General features: G+C 40.1%; 1 long non-coding RNA gene across 7 annotated transcripts in view; it reads right to left on the reverse strand.

The window, feature by feature from the left end:
* Positions 1 to 16,387: 16,387 nt before the first annotated feature.
* Positions 16,388 to 18,254, reverse strand: part of LOC111271844 (uncharacterized) — a 44,594-nt gene continuing 42,727 nt past the window's right edge. For 5 of the 7 annotated variants that reach the window (XR_002687163.1, XR_015315491.1, XR_002687156.1 and 2 more), the window contains one exon: positions 16,388 to 17,058. This is a non-coding gene — a long non-coding RNA (uncharacterized LOC111271844). Of the gene's footprint in view, positions 17,059 to 17,214; positions 17,306 to 18,254 lie in introns of all 7 variants that reach the window. The other 2 variants (XR_002687164.1, XR_002687161.1) reach the window with 1 other exon arrangement.

Genomic DNA, 18,254 nt, shown 5'->3' on the forward strand with positions numbered 1-18,254 from the left:
TTGCAGAATCGGTCGGTCAGTTCAGTTTCGTTAACTACTTCGTAAACTTAAGTTCGTACGGGTAACTTCTAGCGTGAACCCGACGTTTTATGCTATGACGATGTGGCCTAGCGTGTTTATATTCTAGTTCTATCCGAGATAATGTATCAATACACTCCAATGAATACTATTGATACTCTATCCTTTTATGCCATACAGCTATGTAGAACGTAGAACTATATATGTATAACAGATACCAGCGGAAAGCGCACAAAGACAACTTCACAGTATAAGAGTTATAATATGCTGACGGCTTTTTGGTACTGCAATCGATCTGAAGTCACCTAAGATGCGACAAAATTCTAATATTTCCAAGTTAACAGCCTTAAATCACAGAAGCCTGGTTGAAGTAAACCTTTGCCGTCTAACTGAGTCTGTATGTATTCAACACCCATTGTGTAACCCATAAACTACAGAAACGACAAGAGTTTTGTTAAATAATTTATATTAATCCAGCTGCTGTCATTTTAAAAAAAGATGCACATGAACTTCAACTAGGAACGCTTCGCCATTGTGGTATTCTTTCTGACACTTGAAGTCGGGACAATGATGGAGCGACGGTAAGCGTGTCACGTCAATCATCTGCTAGATATAATTTCCGGTGTTCCTATTAATTTGACGCAGATATATTTATTCACTCCTCGTATCGAGTCGAGCTACCGTCTTTTTTTCAGATCAACGAACTCCGAAAGTGCCATGTGTAACACGGTGACCAACTTTCCAAATGATCAGACATGGCGAAACGGAGAACCCCATAGACATCAATGACACCCTTGTTGACTATGGCCGTCAACCTGCGACGAGTTACTAAATGAACTTGAATAAATATTAGCCTTTTAGACAAAGTGGTGGCATCCGGACCGGCAATTTCTTTACAATGTTTTTAATTTTTTTTTCTACTGCTCCATCGCACCGCTTCTAGCTGGCTCACTCATTATTTTAAGTGGGACACAATCTACGGCTGCATTTACAGCCAACGATGAATGATAGCGCGACGTGACATAGGCGTTTCGCCTCAGCATCAACTGCTGGGGCGTTTCAGTTTTGCCGCATTTGGCTGATATCAAAGATGCTGCGTAGCGCGGATCAGAGTCGATGGTCAGTGGTCGCTTCAAGATCCCTCTGCCCGTCCCCGTCGGCGGTACTTTCCACAGTTACGCTGGACTCTTAAATCATGGAACGTAAAAAAATTTCTGACTTGAACGAATGGAAAGCACTGCGGTGCTAACTTCAGCATTTGCCGACTCTTGTATCACCTGCTAAAAAGAGTTATGTTTTTTTAGTTTAGGACACGGATTTCGCAATTAGATCAGTCCTCAATGCTTCGACCTAATGATGACATACACTGTGGCTCACAGCAAAATTCATTAGGCCAATGTTTCTAGGACCACGGATACAGAAAGTGGCTAGATTCACAGCTTTCGTGAAACGTGAAATTCAAACAATATCATAGACTTGCGCATGTATATCACTCCTTCGTAATTATTATTAGTCATCCAGACTGCGCTGTCAAGCTAGAGGTTGGTCATGCTGAATCTAGTTAGGAGCTCAGCCTTAATGGCCTTCTCGCCTCAGCGTTTCGAAGCAACTCAAGTACGTAAATATGCAATCCGCCTGGAACCATTATCCGCCCTAATGGCCTCCAAGACGCTTAAAATGGAAAATACTTTTAGCAAGAAAACGAGCGCCCATACATCTCCTCTGCAAACAAACCCCACACAGTATCAAATAATGATGATACAATTTTCTTCTATCTATCAAGGTGCTCGTAAACGATCCTGGACACTGTTTGTGGGGTGACTGACAATGAAGTCTCGCTGCTGCGATCAGCTCTGGGTTCTCTTCGTGTCACGACACGATACAGCCTCCTCTGACTGATTCGGCTGATGACAGCCGGACTGTCGTTCCACGGTTCTATGAGACATTTGGATACATTTCACTGGTTGAAATCTAGCTCAAGCTGCGAGCTGTCTGATTTACCTGTTCTTACTGGCAATGGTTCATGTGAATATTTGCGAGGACTGCTTAAAATGTTCAATGTGTCCACTGCTGCGCGTCTCCTTGCATCAAGGTGGCCTAATTTTCCCTTGACTATGACGCGTTACTCATGTGGCAGATAGCGAAAATCCTAAATCTGGGTATGCGCGGGACACGCATATACGTGTAAGGGCTATGCATACAATTTTATCAGTTTTACTATTTCACATCGTTGAAGGTATTTTGTTTGTTTACAGGACACCAAACTACCCTTGTACAATGGTAAGATGAATGTAAAAACTACCCGAAACGACACCCTTAGGTGCTTCGTTATGTCTAGCGCTGATAAAGTTTAGTGGTTCTAATTTGGACACGTAAACCATATCAACTGTATGTGTCGTAAGTATATATTTGATGTTATAGAACGGGCAAACAAAGCTAAGTGTTTGTTTAGACAAGAGCAGCTACCGATTGGCTTCCCATACGTAAGACGCCCTTTCTAACCGAGAATCAAGCAGCGCTGTCCCTTTGGCTAAGACACGACTAGTGAAGTCCCGTTAAGAAAGACAAATGTGTTTTATAAACAATCGGCGCTCTCCTGATGTTCGTGTTATGGCCAATCGGAAGGAAAGTAATGACGAAACTTGCCGGGCTACTTTTGGTTTTGTCATGGGAAATCGTTGCTTTATCTCTAAGCGCCTACTCCAGTAACTCGAATATCGTTTTACGTAATCTGCCATAATGTATTTTTTTTTTAGATACAATTATCGTCATCAGTGCTTCGTTAGCTGACCTCTCACTTTATCTTTTTTTTTTTCCAATTTTTTTAGCTAAATATTCAATGACGACATGCGCATGTCCAAAGCTCATCAGCGCCACAGCCGCGTTTTCAGCTAGATCTGAAGAACTGTGCGAATTTTCAAAATGTATGTAACACCTGTCCTAAGTGTGTCAGTAGAAAACGCTAAAAAATATTTGCGTTACAAACTGCAAGTTAAATAATAATCACATTAGCAATAGTGACGGTGGTTAAAATTAATGATCGGCGCGTGTCTCCTGTACGCCAACCAGCTTCAACCAGTGACTTGCAAAAATGTCATATGTAATGAGCCCACATTAAACAAAAAAAGATCCTCAAATCCTTTAGGTTTCCATATCTACAGGCTGACAATGCGAAGAGAACCACCTAATGTCTAACGACTCTGTGTTACATGAACAAAAACCACAAGTGATCAAATGAACGACCCTTATGATTCGCAATTAACAATAAAGAATCCTAAAAGAGACTCCGTCTAGGGATTGTCTTCGTGTAAGCTTTACGTCTTACTTCTTACGGCACGGTATTTATACCCATGACAAGTTTGAGTCTTATCGATTTTATCAAATACAGCGCCCATGGTTATGTAAGAGGGACCGGGACATTGATAGAAGACGAATCCTCTTACGAATATACTTCTTTTGCCGCGGTTCGGGGTAAAAAGAAAACTAATATTTCGATAGGTGGCACACTTTTTTATACCTACTAGTTCACTATAAATCATCGTCACCGAATTTTCGTCCCCAGCCAATACTTCTCGTTATTTACAGGTATCCAATAATAAGGGCGCGTCTTCGACCTGCTGCTTTTTGAAGCATACGGTTTTGAAATCAATAGATCGTTCTATGTGTCCATCTTTAATCCAACCGTAAGAAAAGTCTCTTAAACGGTCTCCAAAGCCGTTTTTTGGCCGGCGCTCTCAGTTACTATTTTTTGATTAGGATCTGTTGCTTTTTGGCTTGCGCAAATTCTGGCTTATTACAGAACTCAGAACTTTAAGTTATCGAAAGCTATAACCCTTTTTTCGGTCATGATTTAAATACGTAAACGTTGTTTGAACGTGTCAAGAGCCCGTAACCTTAAAAACTAGTATCCGACATGCGCTGAGGAGATGGAGGCAAATTATCCAATGTTGTTTATGTTGCTGCTAACGCAGAGAATTGATTATTTAAGAAATACCTTCCCTAAAAAGGAGTAGGAATGGATTTTTTGGAACAGCTGGAAAACCTGTTTTCCAGCTTACAGAGGACGCCGTCAAATGTTGTTATTTTTTTTGACTTGGGAAATGATTCAGTCACCTTTGCCACTTCTGCCTTCACAAAGCGGTTGCAAGTGAACGCATCAGCAATTTCCGGTGTGCAAAAGACTCTCAAGATTCGTGTTTCGAAAAGACTTCGAGATAATGTCCTAAACAAGAAAAGCCCAGCTTTTAGAGTTCATCGCCCATATTTATACAATTAACTTAACATTAGCTAGCTCGGAGGTGGTACAACATAGACGGCTTGGGTTGTGTGGCTTAAGATCAATTAGTTGGCCAAAAATGGACATTCTTTTAAAAATATGAAATGTAGGTTTTACTTAAATGAACCCTCAGGGAGGCATCCTTCAGCTTCAGTCATACGCGTTCCTATTTTAAATAACATAGAGATGAGGACCCTAGCGGCGAGGCTACTTAGTGCGTGTCTCTCGCTCTACTTGTTTAAGACTATTGAGGGTTGCCATTAAGAAAGGCCTATATTGACACCGCACTGAACTATACACACTATACAGTATCGCTTGTTATTTTTCCACATTCTTCTGTATCCTATGTTTGCCGATTCCCTGAAGGGACGTCTAGAATTGATAGCAATATAATCTCTGCCCAATGATAATCAATATGCGGGGTGGTTAAGAAAGTGGCAAAACACTGAACAGACAATCCGAAAGTGACATTTCCTCATTGCTGCAATTGTTTTGGATCACCTGCGAGGCTTTCTGACTACGCTTTTTTGTTTCCTATATCTAATTAGCGTATTTTATTGCGTACCTTGAAATGAGGTCTCGTTTGCTTCTAATATTAAACTTTGGCCTCGATAAATCCTGGAACCTAAAAATGCCTAAATTGTCGTTGTTTGGTTTGCCTATTAAATTTACGCCGTTTTGGCATTATGCTCGTTACTAGATATACCCAGCCTCTGCTCACATGGCAAGCAGTACCCTTTGGCCACCTCAACGTGGCAAAGCTGTCTTTCAGCTGAGTCGGCGTCGACGTCTTCGTTTCGCCTTTGTCCGAATAGTGATAAAGCGCAGTTAGACGCACTTGAAACCGTTTAAAAATAAATTTATTACTTCATATGGGACAGATCGCACTGTGCCCGTCTTGAAATAATTGGTCTACGAACACTCACTCTGGGTCCGTGCAAAAACCCGTACCGATCTGATCTGTGTAGGAAATACGTGTGGTTTTTTCGTCGTTAGCACAAGTAGTTTATTTGTATCTATTTTTATTATCAGATACTTTAATTGTAATCAGTCAAAAAAACTATATATATATATATATATATATATATATACATATAACTTATCGCAAACGCTCAGTTTGAAATTGTAGTCAAGATCTGAGCACTGACTTAATGCTTTGTGATGTTCCCATAGATTATAGTTAATGAAAGTACTACATATATTTTATTTCATTCGTCTTGCCCGAGCGCAGAGTTACAGGCGCCCTGTTTCCTATATAAAATATGTCTTTTTCTGCTATGGAACCTCAGCGAACTAAAAAGGATTTCCTCAGAGAAAGGACTGCGACATCCCGTTGCCCTAATGTGTAGTTTATCACGTTAGAAGCTAAGCACTTGTTCACAGGCTGATTGATTTTGTGCTGTATCCCAAGTACAGATGTCACACCTGGGACTAGAGGCTTTGAAGAACATGAGATCCATTGTTTTTAATTACCGTAAATAAGTTCTGACCGCGTGTGTGATCGGTCGATTTGATGCTCATTCGTGTTCTAATTGCACGTACAAAAGCCCGCGGATGAACCCCCTACAGATCTGCAGCTAATGTTGTCACTGCTGCAGATGTAGACAACACAATGTGCGAGTTTTCGCTTTCGGCTTGTTTTTCGTGTGACACAGACCTATAGTTTCCTTGTAGTGCCTCTTCTGTTTGTATTAGGTCCTTATACCATATAGATATTATAGGCATCAAATAAATATCTATCTAAATATCCACGGATGTTTTGCACTTAAGGAGACGACAATTATAAGGGATACGAGCGTAAATTCATGCAAAAAGCCTATGTTTCGTTACCTTAAATTGCTATGGGTAGCGGCGCTATAGCTGTCGTTCTTTTGTCGGCTGGCTCGCCACGTCAAAGTTCACCGACACAAGAAAAACTAACACTACGTTTTATCCATTGCTGTTCCGCTTAGAATGTGACTGCTGAAAATCGTCAACCTGCTATAGGCCAATAGTTCTGTCCTTAAATTGAATAGGGCTAAATCAAATTTACAGCGAGTTACTTCTTTCTTTCCTATTATCTGCTTTGAGCCAATTTACTCGAATATTGTATATTTTCAAAAACTGAAAATGCCTAAAAAATGTGGTGTGTGAAACATTAAACAGTCGACGCTAACAGGGAATATAGGGTTCGCAAAAGGGTCTAGAGAATCCACATGGTTACAAATTGTGCCGAAAGTACATATTTATTGTCCGTCATTTCATAATACTAGGCGTAAGAAAAACACAAAGGAAAATTATGCAGAAATATATCGTCATCAATGCTGGTCCAGTGGCCTTGGAGATGGGTGTCAGTGTTTCATGAGATGTTACTTAAGCTAATGGTTATTACGGAGAAACACAAAAAACAACCTATTCTGGTCGTTTGAACGAATTGTCCACTGCGCGATTACAACACAATGAAGGCTACGATTTGCCTTCGAGGTCGAGTACATCGTCAATGTTTGCCGACGTCTATCGGGTCTGCGGTTCGACTGCTAAACTGAGCAGCGATTGTAAGTTCTGAGTTCCCCTGAGGGAAATGTTAGGCACAATTTTTGACCGTACCATCGCGTACCATGTTTGTATATGAAGATACTCAAAAGCAAGATTCAGTAGTAGCAAATATCAACCACGAGCACCAATTGAAAACTGGTGTCGGTCGATCGCTAGCTAATTAAATCTCCGATTGTAAATGCATATTGATAAGGAGGGTTCCACTTCGAACCCCCCGTACGCTCGAATGATTACTCCAAATCGAAGTAACGATATGAGTCACTTCAATTGAACGTATGTTGCAGGTAACGTTCGAGTTGATCATTACGAACAATTCGTTATTGAAGACCATGTTTTACTGTTCAAGTGTTTGACGTAAACGTTCGGTTTCATTGAAACGGTACTCGTTGCCCTCGCGACTTTTCCTGCTGCTTCTTCATCTGCTACTCCATTGACGTTTGCTCAATATTGCCGATTCACAATCAGGCGGGCAATATGTTGTTATTTCTATATGCTAAAATAATATCCTATCGTAAAAAATGATTACGCAATCACGCCGTGACTCTGGCTAACTATATCGCACCGTCGCTATAAATAATGCTCACTTTTCAGTGAACGTCCGCAAAGATTAGTATGATACATTTGTATCGACCTTTACCGCCGATAGAGTTCTTTAAAGCTTATACATTACAAATATAGGCACAGTAATTAGATTATATATCCATATTTAATTTTAACTAGGATACATACTAGTTATGAATGTAATGAATATCTCCGAACCAATAAACACGGCAAAAAGTTAGCTATCGAATAGGAAGGGAAAGTACCGGCAATATTGTTATATTATATTATTATATATAACTTACTATGCACTATTCACACCTATCAGAGTAACTATAAGCATTGGTTAGGTAGGTAACTAAGCAAAATTCGTTCCGTGTAAGCGTTATAGCGCGAGACAGAAGTTACCTGTAATTTCACTTATGGGCTAAGGCTAGAAATGACTTTTAGTTGTATCGATAGGGTAACTTCTTTTAACAAATCTGTTTCAGCTTGCTTGTTTGGTCTTCTGTAGACAAGGGCACGACTAGCCGCCTACTGACTGACCTACGCTGTGTTTCGGTCCAGGAACCAACGAGAAATAACTGCAAATTTGTCTGAGCGATCAGAGTTCAATCATCTCACTCACTTCTGATAAAGTTGTCTCTAAGACGCCTCCAAGCGATGCGATTCGCGGACGCGGATAATGAAGAAGCGGTGAAAACCTATTGAACAAACATAGAAACAAGATGGCAGAGTTACGTCAAGTTAAAAGGATAATGGATAGAGTACATTTGTTTTCATCATGTTGTTTCACTTGTGTTAAACAATGAACCACAGGCTGGTCAATGAGCTACATTTTTGAGTGCCCCTCGTTGGCTTACGTACGTGTAACTTTGCTTGAGGGTATTCAGTTCATGCTCCTACGGTCCAGCCGTCGCTACAGACGTATAGAAAGATTGCAGCGTTAACAGCATCAATTGCCGGTTTCAATGTAACCGGTAAGAATATTTCGTACATGAAATTTCCGTGTGCGGTTCGCTTTAAACGACTGGATGGGTTATGGCCGCCACCGTCGCCGCTAGTGAATCACCTGTGTAACGGAGCGTTACAATTTAAATCAATCGCTGATTGATGATTCTGCCGAACGACAGGAACGACCAGAAGCTGAGACTGTCTCCTGGCAAGTACAAGTAAGCGTAATTAGGACGAAATGGCGCATATATGGCGCATTTAATTCAAGGTCATCAGTTCTGCCAATAAGAAAGAACATCGTGGAGTACATCGTATATAGCTAATGCTCTGCAGTGCTAGATTCTAACACGCCTGTGTTAGTGAGTGTGGGTGTGTCTGTAAAAAAAAACAACTGAACCGGTCTTATTCATACGAAACAGTTCCCATCTTAGAAATGTCTTTCGAAATTGCTCTAGCGTGACAAGTGAGGCTTCGTTTCGCCGAATGTTCATAATATGACAAATATGCGACCTCACTACGAGCAGAAATTACTTCCGTAAATGTTTGCCCTGCAGTGAATGCAATGGCATCGATATCGATGTCCTACTCTTTCGAGCAACGTCAACAGCGTATGTATGATGATTCTAATTTGCCAGTAACAGAATCATATCCGGGGAAAGCGTGCCAGTGCGCTGGAAGAACATCGATGCATGTCTTGCGATCCGTATGTAGCAAGTAATACATACAGCATACAGTCTTTCATGATTCAGTTTTATACTTCGTTTTTTCTTTACTTCTGCATTGCAAGGGTTCAGACAAAACGTCACAGAGCAGGATTGAAATTTATTCATGTAAAATGTAATTGAATGTCGTCGCAAGGGACGCTCATGGCCGAAGGCAGACATTCTTCCTCGAAAAGCCTTACACTAGTCCTGAACAAATGCGCCTTTATGTAAGGTCCAAAAAGCTTGTTGTCCCATTCAGGCTATTGCTGAATAAGAACATTTGAAAAAGAAGATCTCTGGACCATGTTATACTCAACCAGCAACAGCATCAGCGGGACAACCCAACCGAGTCATACTAATAAGGACCAAACACGGCAAAGATCCATTGCACGGCACTGCCGTGCAGGCCGAAATCGGTTCTGTCGTTGAGAACGTTGGCTATAGACTAATGGATCGTGCAACGAATAGTACGTCTGTGTTCATCAGGTAACGAGGAAGCCATAAACAAAGCTGGTCTTTTTACGACATCTCTCATGTGCTGTGTTCTAAAGGCCTCCTGAAACACCAAGGCGCCCTCATGAAACCGAAGACCTTTCCGGGAGCAGAGCTCCGTGTCGTAGCATAGAGCAACGCGTTGATCAAGCAGCCACCGTTAACCACTACTGACCCAGTTCCTTCCCGTTTCCTCTTGAATGCATAAAGGCATAGGCACTTGCGTGGCATACTTATATGAGAAATATTACCTACGCAGAATTATCTGTCAACCACAGTTGCTAATCAAGTCCCGCCGCAGATCATTGCAGAATACGGTGATTCGATGACAACACACGCAACCTGATTATGGGGCCTAGTCCCTACTACGTCCTGAGTGGGAAAAACTAGACGAATCAGACCCGTCGGATCCTTTCCCTACGTTCTCTATATGAAATTGTCTAATGAATGTAATTGTTCGTAGTGTCATTGCCCTGCGGTGGACTGCAATAGTAGTGGAGGTAACACTTCAATACCGCGGTGATAGCAGACTGTTAAGAATATAAGTTTTATTGAATAATGGCAATGTTATAGTCCGTACCTTGTATGTGGTCGTGTGGCAAGAGGAAGAGACCCCAGGTTTTTCTGCCCATTTTTATCTGTCATAACTGTCGCTTATATAATTATACGAACATTGTGCGTACTTCTATAAGCATTAATCGAATAAATGGTATTAAAATATGATGAAGGGGTTAAGCACACGTTATTTCTGGTATGCCCGTTTTAGCTTCTGGGCGGAGAACCTATTACGTCAGAATATGTAGGGGAATTCTGCCTATAACAGATGAAATTTCTCATTAATTTAGATTAGCGTAACGGAAAATGAGCGGTCTTAGATCCCAGGCCTCATTCCAAGGTTATGCACTTCAGGCCGCGCATAGGAACTTGATCTTCCTGTTCAAAGCTTTAACTAGCTTTAGCAGGTGATGGCCGTCTATTGATTTCTTGTATATTTTCTGTATGTACACGAGAAACGTTCGGGATCTGCAACACCTAGATGCTTCCCGCTACTTAAAAGGTTGTCCTCATTTTGTTATTATCAAATATATGAAACTCACTCGAAAATTATCCTAGGCTCATCTATCGGCGGTGCGATGCTAAGCGTTGTAAAGGGGTCCCTTCAACATTGCAGTTAGGACAGCAGTATGTTTTAGGTCGTGAGTACGCCTCTGACTAGTTCAAAGGCAGCAGCTTCTTTCTGTTATTCAATGATGATTATTGAAGCTACATAAGGCATATGTCATAGGTATCGAGCTGAATTATTCCGGTTGCGCTACGAAAAACAGTATCTTAAAACTAACCTTTGATTCGAGCTCTTCATTCTGTCGTTAGTTGGTTTTTTATCTTCTTTATTTGTGATCTCTTCTCTATTGAAACATTTGAAAACTTGCAATTCCATGACTTTGTTCCAAAACGAATTATATCCAGTAGTGTGGATTTATTACAACTTATTTTGCAGGAAGCCTTAGAATGTTATAGCGTCGCAACGATTTTCATGTATAATTTTCAGTTTACAGAATCCATTTGACCATTGACCTTAATTTAAGTAATGTTTTTTTATTTGACTTTCGATTAATAATATACATGTCTTTGTTATTAAAAAGTAAACAAAGATTATTAATAGGGTAGCGCTCCGTATGTTTCAATGGCTCTAAAAGCTAGATTTGTCGCCAGTTCACCAATAATAGATGACGCAAAGGAGAAGCTGCAGAAAGGTTCTAACTAGAACGTACCTTGAGACGCCCTTGTCAACCAGCGACACGCGGGCCCGTAAAGCTGTTACGTAGATTTTTTAGACCCATGGCTAAGAGACAAGCTGGTTCTAGAAAGGGGACCTTTGACCTGAGAAAAATCTTTAAATATTTCCGTTGTCTATTCTATGCACGAAACTCAAGTCAGTATATGCGTATACCTGAAACCGATTGGATATTCTGTACACGCTTCAAAAGCTATCCATTGCTATCGCTCGGATGATTAGGAAGCATCATAGATAGGTAACTCAATCCCCGTAACACAAGGTATCAATTTAAAATACTACGACCTTCTTGTCTGACGTCTAACGAAGTATTTCTGCTGCTTTACGGCTTATGTATAGTGATTGATTTCATTGACTCGAATGTTTCATGAGCATCACTTATTGCTTATATTCCACAAGAGAAAAAACGGTAATTCTGTTCGTTTCCAAACTGGTTCATAGCAGGGCGGCTGGACGTAGAGGGGGCTGCATCCTTCGAAAAATGTCTTCGAGTACGCGTGTCTAAATTTGAGTTTTATACATATATTTTTTTCTATTTCTCTAAATAACTTTTCGTCGAAGGCACCTTTTCGATAAGATATATGGTTCAATTTATTATTACGGTTGTGGTTCCTTTCTTCGTTTGTATTTTATCAACTCGGTTCTTCTCTATTACAATGTATTATTATCAACGTTCTTTGTGTTGCTCTTCGACTCCACCGCCGACGCTCTGCAAAGGCAATTGACGTACCCTGGTTTTTTTCATAGGATTCATGTGAAAGGCCGACCACCCTACTACCCAGTTAAGTATTATTGCAAAAATAAGCACCAGCCTGTACATCGTCCTCTGACGCCTCCGTGGCGGCATTTCTCCGAGGGGGTGATATTTGATCGAAGCTCTCGACAGTTTCGCTTCCATTACACTAAACCTTTGGACAAGAAAAAGTAACGTTTGTCCTTGTAGCTTTTTTAGAACTACAAAAATAAAACGTTCCGATTCACTGTATTCGTACTGGAATCGTTGCCAAATCTTGAAGTTGAAAAGTTGACATTAAAGCACCGAGTCCCACTGACGTCTAGATATTGTAGTTCGTAGAAATGATCTGATCTGGGTTCTGATGAGATCTCGGCAAGAGATTGCATTCACTCTATGTACTGTTAAACACTTTTGATCTACTCATTATTAGACGATCGTTCGGATTAAATTGATACTACTGTTTCTTCTTTCCGATAGTTTTCGTTGAGAACGAGCTTTTTCCGTGTACGTTATGCCATAAGGGCTCTCATACGTTGCTGCAAGGGAAAACCTTCTCGCGGTGGCGCGTGAGCCTGCCAGCCAATAAGGGTCAACTGTTCAAGGTACTAATATTGAAGTGGAGATTTTTACAAATTGCTTCATATAACTTTCAACTGATTCCGCTTCTATGTTTACGATGCTACAGCAAAACAATTAGCACGCATAAACGGACTATGAATTATATACACAAAAGAGAAGTGGCATAAGTCACCTTATGGTAATATAACAACAAGGTAGTAGAAATGAAACGGTAATTACCGCGATTAGTAACGATCAAAATCGTTGGCGGCACCCATACGCGTCGTCGACTAAAGAGCAGAAGAGTGATTAATTAGTATTTGATCGTTTTTTTGAAAATCCTTGAAAAGGGACAGAAGTTTTTCGATGACCAGGACTTGAACTTGAGATTCGTTTTGTACTAAAAATGCTTTTGTAAATTAGTTCATGATCGAATATGAATTTTGTAAGTTTGTGCCCAAAACATTTCCAAATAATATCAGAATCATTGATATTCGCTATTCGACAAATAAGGCTGATATACTTATAGCTATAGACTTTTTGTGGGTCCAGTACCACATATCAAGAAGTATTTACGAACTAAGTTTCTACGTACAACTATAAAATGCTCACAGCGGGAATAACTTGAAGTGAGGAGCACAAAGGAGTTAACTTACCCGCAAACGTTTTCTTGATTTCAATCCTAAGTGACTTTTTGTTTTCCAATGATGCGCGTACAGCGCTGACAAATTTGCGACAATAAACTGATTACGCGCGTCAGTGGGGTCGGTATCTTTGAACGTTGATTGTATATTGTGTACATACGTATCCAATATGAAGTTGGTACAAAGTACATATTTCTCTGTGCTCTAGCAATGCAGCGAAAAAGATGTTGCTGGCTATTCGAGGCACACTAGTGCTTATCATGATAAGCGAGCATGCCCAAAATGCAAGTGCGTTATCGGTACCAGACGAATTCTGGTCGGATTGTACCTACCGCTACCGAGAGCCTTGAACGTAGCCATTATATCTGAGCGTCTGAAGAGTTTCCGAAAAGCTACTGGAGATGGCGACTAAACAGATTGTCTCCTTCGACACCTCAACGAGAGTCCGAATAGTGAATGCTATGAAAAATGATGTCTTAACGACGGAAGGGTCTAGTGAATCTTTGAAGCTTCGTTTGTTAGTACTAGCCTTGATATTTAGAAAACTATCATAATTTGCGGAGTTTGTAGATGATGATGATGCAAAAAATACACCAAACGTTTCTCGACCGAAACGATGTCGTACTAAGATGATAGTTCTAGGTGCGCCACATTTAAAATGAGGTCCGAAATCTTATACGGGATCGTATAGTCTGGTAAGTAATTTAAATCGTAGCCAATGCCTGCCATTGATAGGAAGTAGGCCATTATTTGTAGGCCTTTTTCTACAATTACGTTAATTTGCATCATTTACTGTTCATTATTAAGCTATTCATCCTAAAAGAAAAATGACAACACGTTACAATGCTTATATTTCGGCAAGTTCTTAGAGTCTTAAAATCACTCTCCGAAATGAGAAAAATGGCCAGGTACAACACGTCGTACTGCGTACATTTGGGATGAGAATGCAAAATCCAAACGATCACTTTAGCCCTTTAGTTCTTTCAAAGACGTAGGCTATTTTTGGGTGAATGTCCAAGCACCTATACGATTCGGCCCAAGCTTTGATCAGGCTTACTCGTCCTACCATCAGACGAACGTGGCAAATTCCTCTGAGCCATGATACATCTGAGCAGATTGGTTGTATCAGTTTTGCTTTATCAGAGTCCTTCAAATCATTCTTATTTGACGAGTGTTCTAATTATAACAGACAAGAAAAAGCGTTACTTTACCTATATAAATTTAGCTTTCCGGCGATTTAGGCGAATCACCTTAGCCTGTTGAGAGTGGAACATCAGAGAAGCGTCACATACTGAGGAACAGCTCCGATCATTGATTCTCACTAACCATGCTAGAGGAACTATTATATATCGAATTAGATTAGAACAGGTACAATATTTTCAAATGACAAAAAAATCGTTATTTACTGATGAACACCTCCTTAATTTCTGCGCTTGTCAGACACCGTTGCTACCAAGATCTGTGCCCACAGTGAAGCTCATTATTGGTTCGGATAAAGACCAATTAGGACAACGAAAACAAGTTAGATATTGTACGGACGAAGCTTAGCAGTTGCTTACCAACCTGTTTATCAGCATAGAAAATTGTTGATAATGAGTATTTCTATGCATCATGCAAACTTAGAAAGGTTGTCCTTTCACCTCTTTGCAGCGGTCTCACCGAGCTAGAACAGAACGGACAACCCACCTTAATCCAGGAGGTCTACCGGACAAAACCACTATTTTGTAGCCGAGCCACTCTGTTGATGAGTAAAATATTCATTTCTGTCATTATGGAAAATTATCCCATTTTTACCGTCGCAACATTAACAACAGCCGAGAGCTTTGTCTACTGTAGAGATAATTGCTGGTATCTGGGTTTTTTAAAGATGTGTGGGCGGACGGAAACGGTACGTGCGCCTCAAAAAATGCACTTTATCTGTGCGCGAAAATTCCATAATGACTTTGGCAAAATGGACGAAAGGGGCCGCATTAATAATTGGCCTTTCACGAAAATCATGTTGATGGAACTTACAAACGAAAGTGGATAATTGCTACCAAGTAACAATTTACAGCATGAGATTACTTTTGGGGACTTACTTCAGCGCTACCTTCAACGAACAGATTTCTGATAATTTCTGCTGGGGCCGTAACCTTTAACCTTCTGCGCGTTCAATAGAGCTCTGTGATTTGATTTTTTTTTTTGTTTTAGTAAAGACATTTAGTCAAGCCTAGATAGAACTGTTTCCAGCAGCCGAAAGTGACATAGGGGACCTCGATGAACTTGTGCGTAATTGCGGTGGCAGCGGCCGTTTTTATTAGGGGACGGCATGGTTTTTACAAGCACTAGTGCATGTAGCAAATAAGGAGCAAGATACGATCCTTGAATAGTTAAAATACCGTTTTGAAGGTTTACTGGAAAAACTTCCCATAAATCAAGCGAGATCCACCTTGGTTAGATCTCTAGTCGGGGTAGGTTCTTGACACCATATTTTTTTGTTGAGGAGATTCCGATAATTTGTTCATATACAAAGAATAGCAAACGATACCAGGAAATCGTTTGCTGGAACTGTTTATGAGATTTAAATAATAGCAGGCAGCGTTGAACAGATCTGTTTCATGAACATCTTTACCAAATTATAGAGCATTTGTTCCTTCCAAATAAAAGTATACCGACATAACTTTAGTAACCGTAATTAGCTCAAATTTTCCTTAGGAAAATTACAAACTTCAGGACCTTGATAAAATTCATTGATGTTCTTCATTTGCTTTTCGCAAAGCTTCAAGCGCTGCCTCTATATTTAGCTCCTTACGAATTAGTAGTTGACAGCGTATCTCATTTGGTATATGTCCGTTTTGGGCCTATTGGGTAACGTCCTAAGGTATACATTGGTGTCCTGCTGCCGAAGAAAACCCAGTCAACCATACAATAGGAAAAAGTGCATTGATGAATTCATTGTTTATAACATATATACAGGAATTAGTTATAGAGTGCGCTAGAAAGTTCATTATTTATCTGCGATTTGAAAACGAAAATTATTCAGTCTTCTCGGTAGAAGTATTATAAATCACGATATACTCGAATCTTAATTTAGAAGTACGACTATTATATTTTTAGAGCTGCTGCTGCTACTACAGATAACGGGGAATTAGAAAATTATTTTAAAAAACGAGAAGTTTTTTATTCTTCCTCTCCACTGGAATTATGTAAGAAGCCATAAAAATTTTACACGAACTCTCTTCACGTTGTGTTCACAACAACGTGATGTCCGGCGTGATGTATAGACTACTAACAGAGTATTTAGTCCGGCTCGTTAATTCTGAAAGACTTTTCTCTTCGAAGGGTTCGGTTTGATATTCGGATCGTGTCATACGGCCATTTGTTGGCATACGTACTCACGCTCAGTCTAAGAAGCAGAAACGATGTTCGTTCGAGCCTCTAATAATAGAGATGAAGCCGAATAGACCGAAGTAGTAGGTACCAAAGTGGCCGTATAAAACCATAATACAATTATTTACAGGTCCGTTCACGTTTTTTTTTTCCGCTCTTCCGAACGACGACGGCGAAGTGTCTGTTTGCCATAATAACGTCTCCCTCACTGAGGCGTTGCGATGGCTAGCTCGGAAAAGGTAGTGCCAAATCACCATGAATCGTTCGTCATCCGCTTCGAAAAATGTCGTCGTTTCAGCCTCTTTTGGCACCACATCTAACGGGGGCTGAGATTGCTGCGTCAACGACCATTACTGCGTAGAGTAACCGTGACCGATTCGTTCAGACGAGCCGTCCTCCTAAAAGTGCACAGCACGAACGAAGCCAGTTGTCGCTTCCTGATGAAACATAAAATCATGGAGAAAATTCAGCATGTTTTGTTTATAATATGGTTATACGTATTTGCTATTTCTTTTATTATTTATGTTGTATGTATAATGGTGTTATTAGTGATGATAATGAAGCTGCTGGCGGCGGTAATACGCGACACGAACAGGAGACTTCATATGAGCATGTTATTGTTATAAAGGATCGAGCAAAAGATGAAATTCCGTCGCAAAGAAACGCCTGGCTGTGATAAACTGTCTGAAAACGAAAAAAAAAAAAAAATGTAAGAGATGAAACGCTGTGATACTCTAGTGGCTATGATAGATCTACAACATCACTCAGAGACTGGTATCGGTGATGCTAGCATTGTATGATTTCTTTCGTTCTATCAAATACATTACCCTTCTAGTAATAAAGGAGACGTTCGTATCTTGTTGCCTATAAAAGAAAGATTAGTATAATCCCTTACGAATGGTTTTCGCTGCTTGCAAAATAAATTTGCTCTATATTTATTTAATGATAATTGTAAGCAGTGTTCGCCGGCGACTGACAACTAAAATAAAAGTGCTTTAAAACCTTTTGTCTAAAATTGTGCGATAAGTAATGGTCTAGAGAGAGAGAGAGAGAGAGAGAGAGAGGGAGGGAGGGAGGGAGGGAGGGAGGGAAAGAGCCTATGAAGCGTATATAGTGAGCCACAGTTTATATCGAAACAAAAGGGTTACGGGAAATAGAAATTTATGGAAAAGTTAGTGAAGTGGAATAGTTGATGCGTTATGTGAGTGTATCACAGACTTGGTATTTTAGGCCATATTCAGTGGCATAATCCTAAATAATTGTATGACTTTTTCTGAAATTGAAGGTATCCTCTATTAGCCCAACAAAGATCTATCACAGGTTGTTAGAAGATGAAGAACTTCTAGTACCGTAATCCCTAGTTTATGTCATAAGTCAAAAAATATTTCACATCTAATTCGAGGTTATATAAGTGGTATTGGCAATATAACATTGTTATTATATCAAGTTACTGAAGTCCTTCATTTCAATTATTTGTAGGTTTAAATGTTTTCTCGGAGGTACGATCGCTTTGGAAGATTCAATAGCAGATCTTCTGACCGTGCCATAGACGACATTTTATCGAAAGTTTAACCAAGAATAGCATGATACTTACGCGTATCGTTGTTATTTTTGATTACTGCTCATCCATGTA

The sequence above is a fragment of the Varroa jacobsoni genome, unplaced genomic scaffold (assembly GCF_002532875.2).
Source record: "Varroa jacobsoni isolate VJ856 unplaced genomic scaffold, vjacob_1.0 contig01111, whole genome shotgun sequence".
Classification (NCBI taxonomy): Eukaryota; Metazoa; Arthropoda; class Arachnida; order Mesostigmata; family Varroidae; genus Varroa; species Varroa jacobsoni.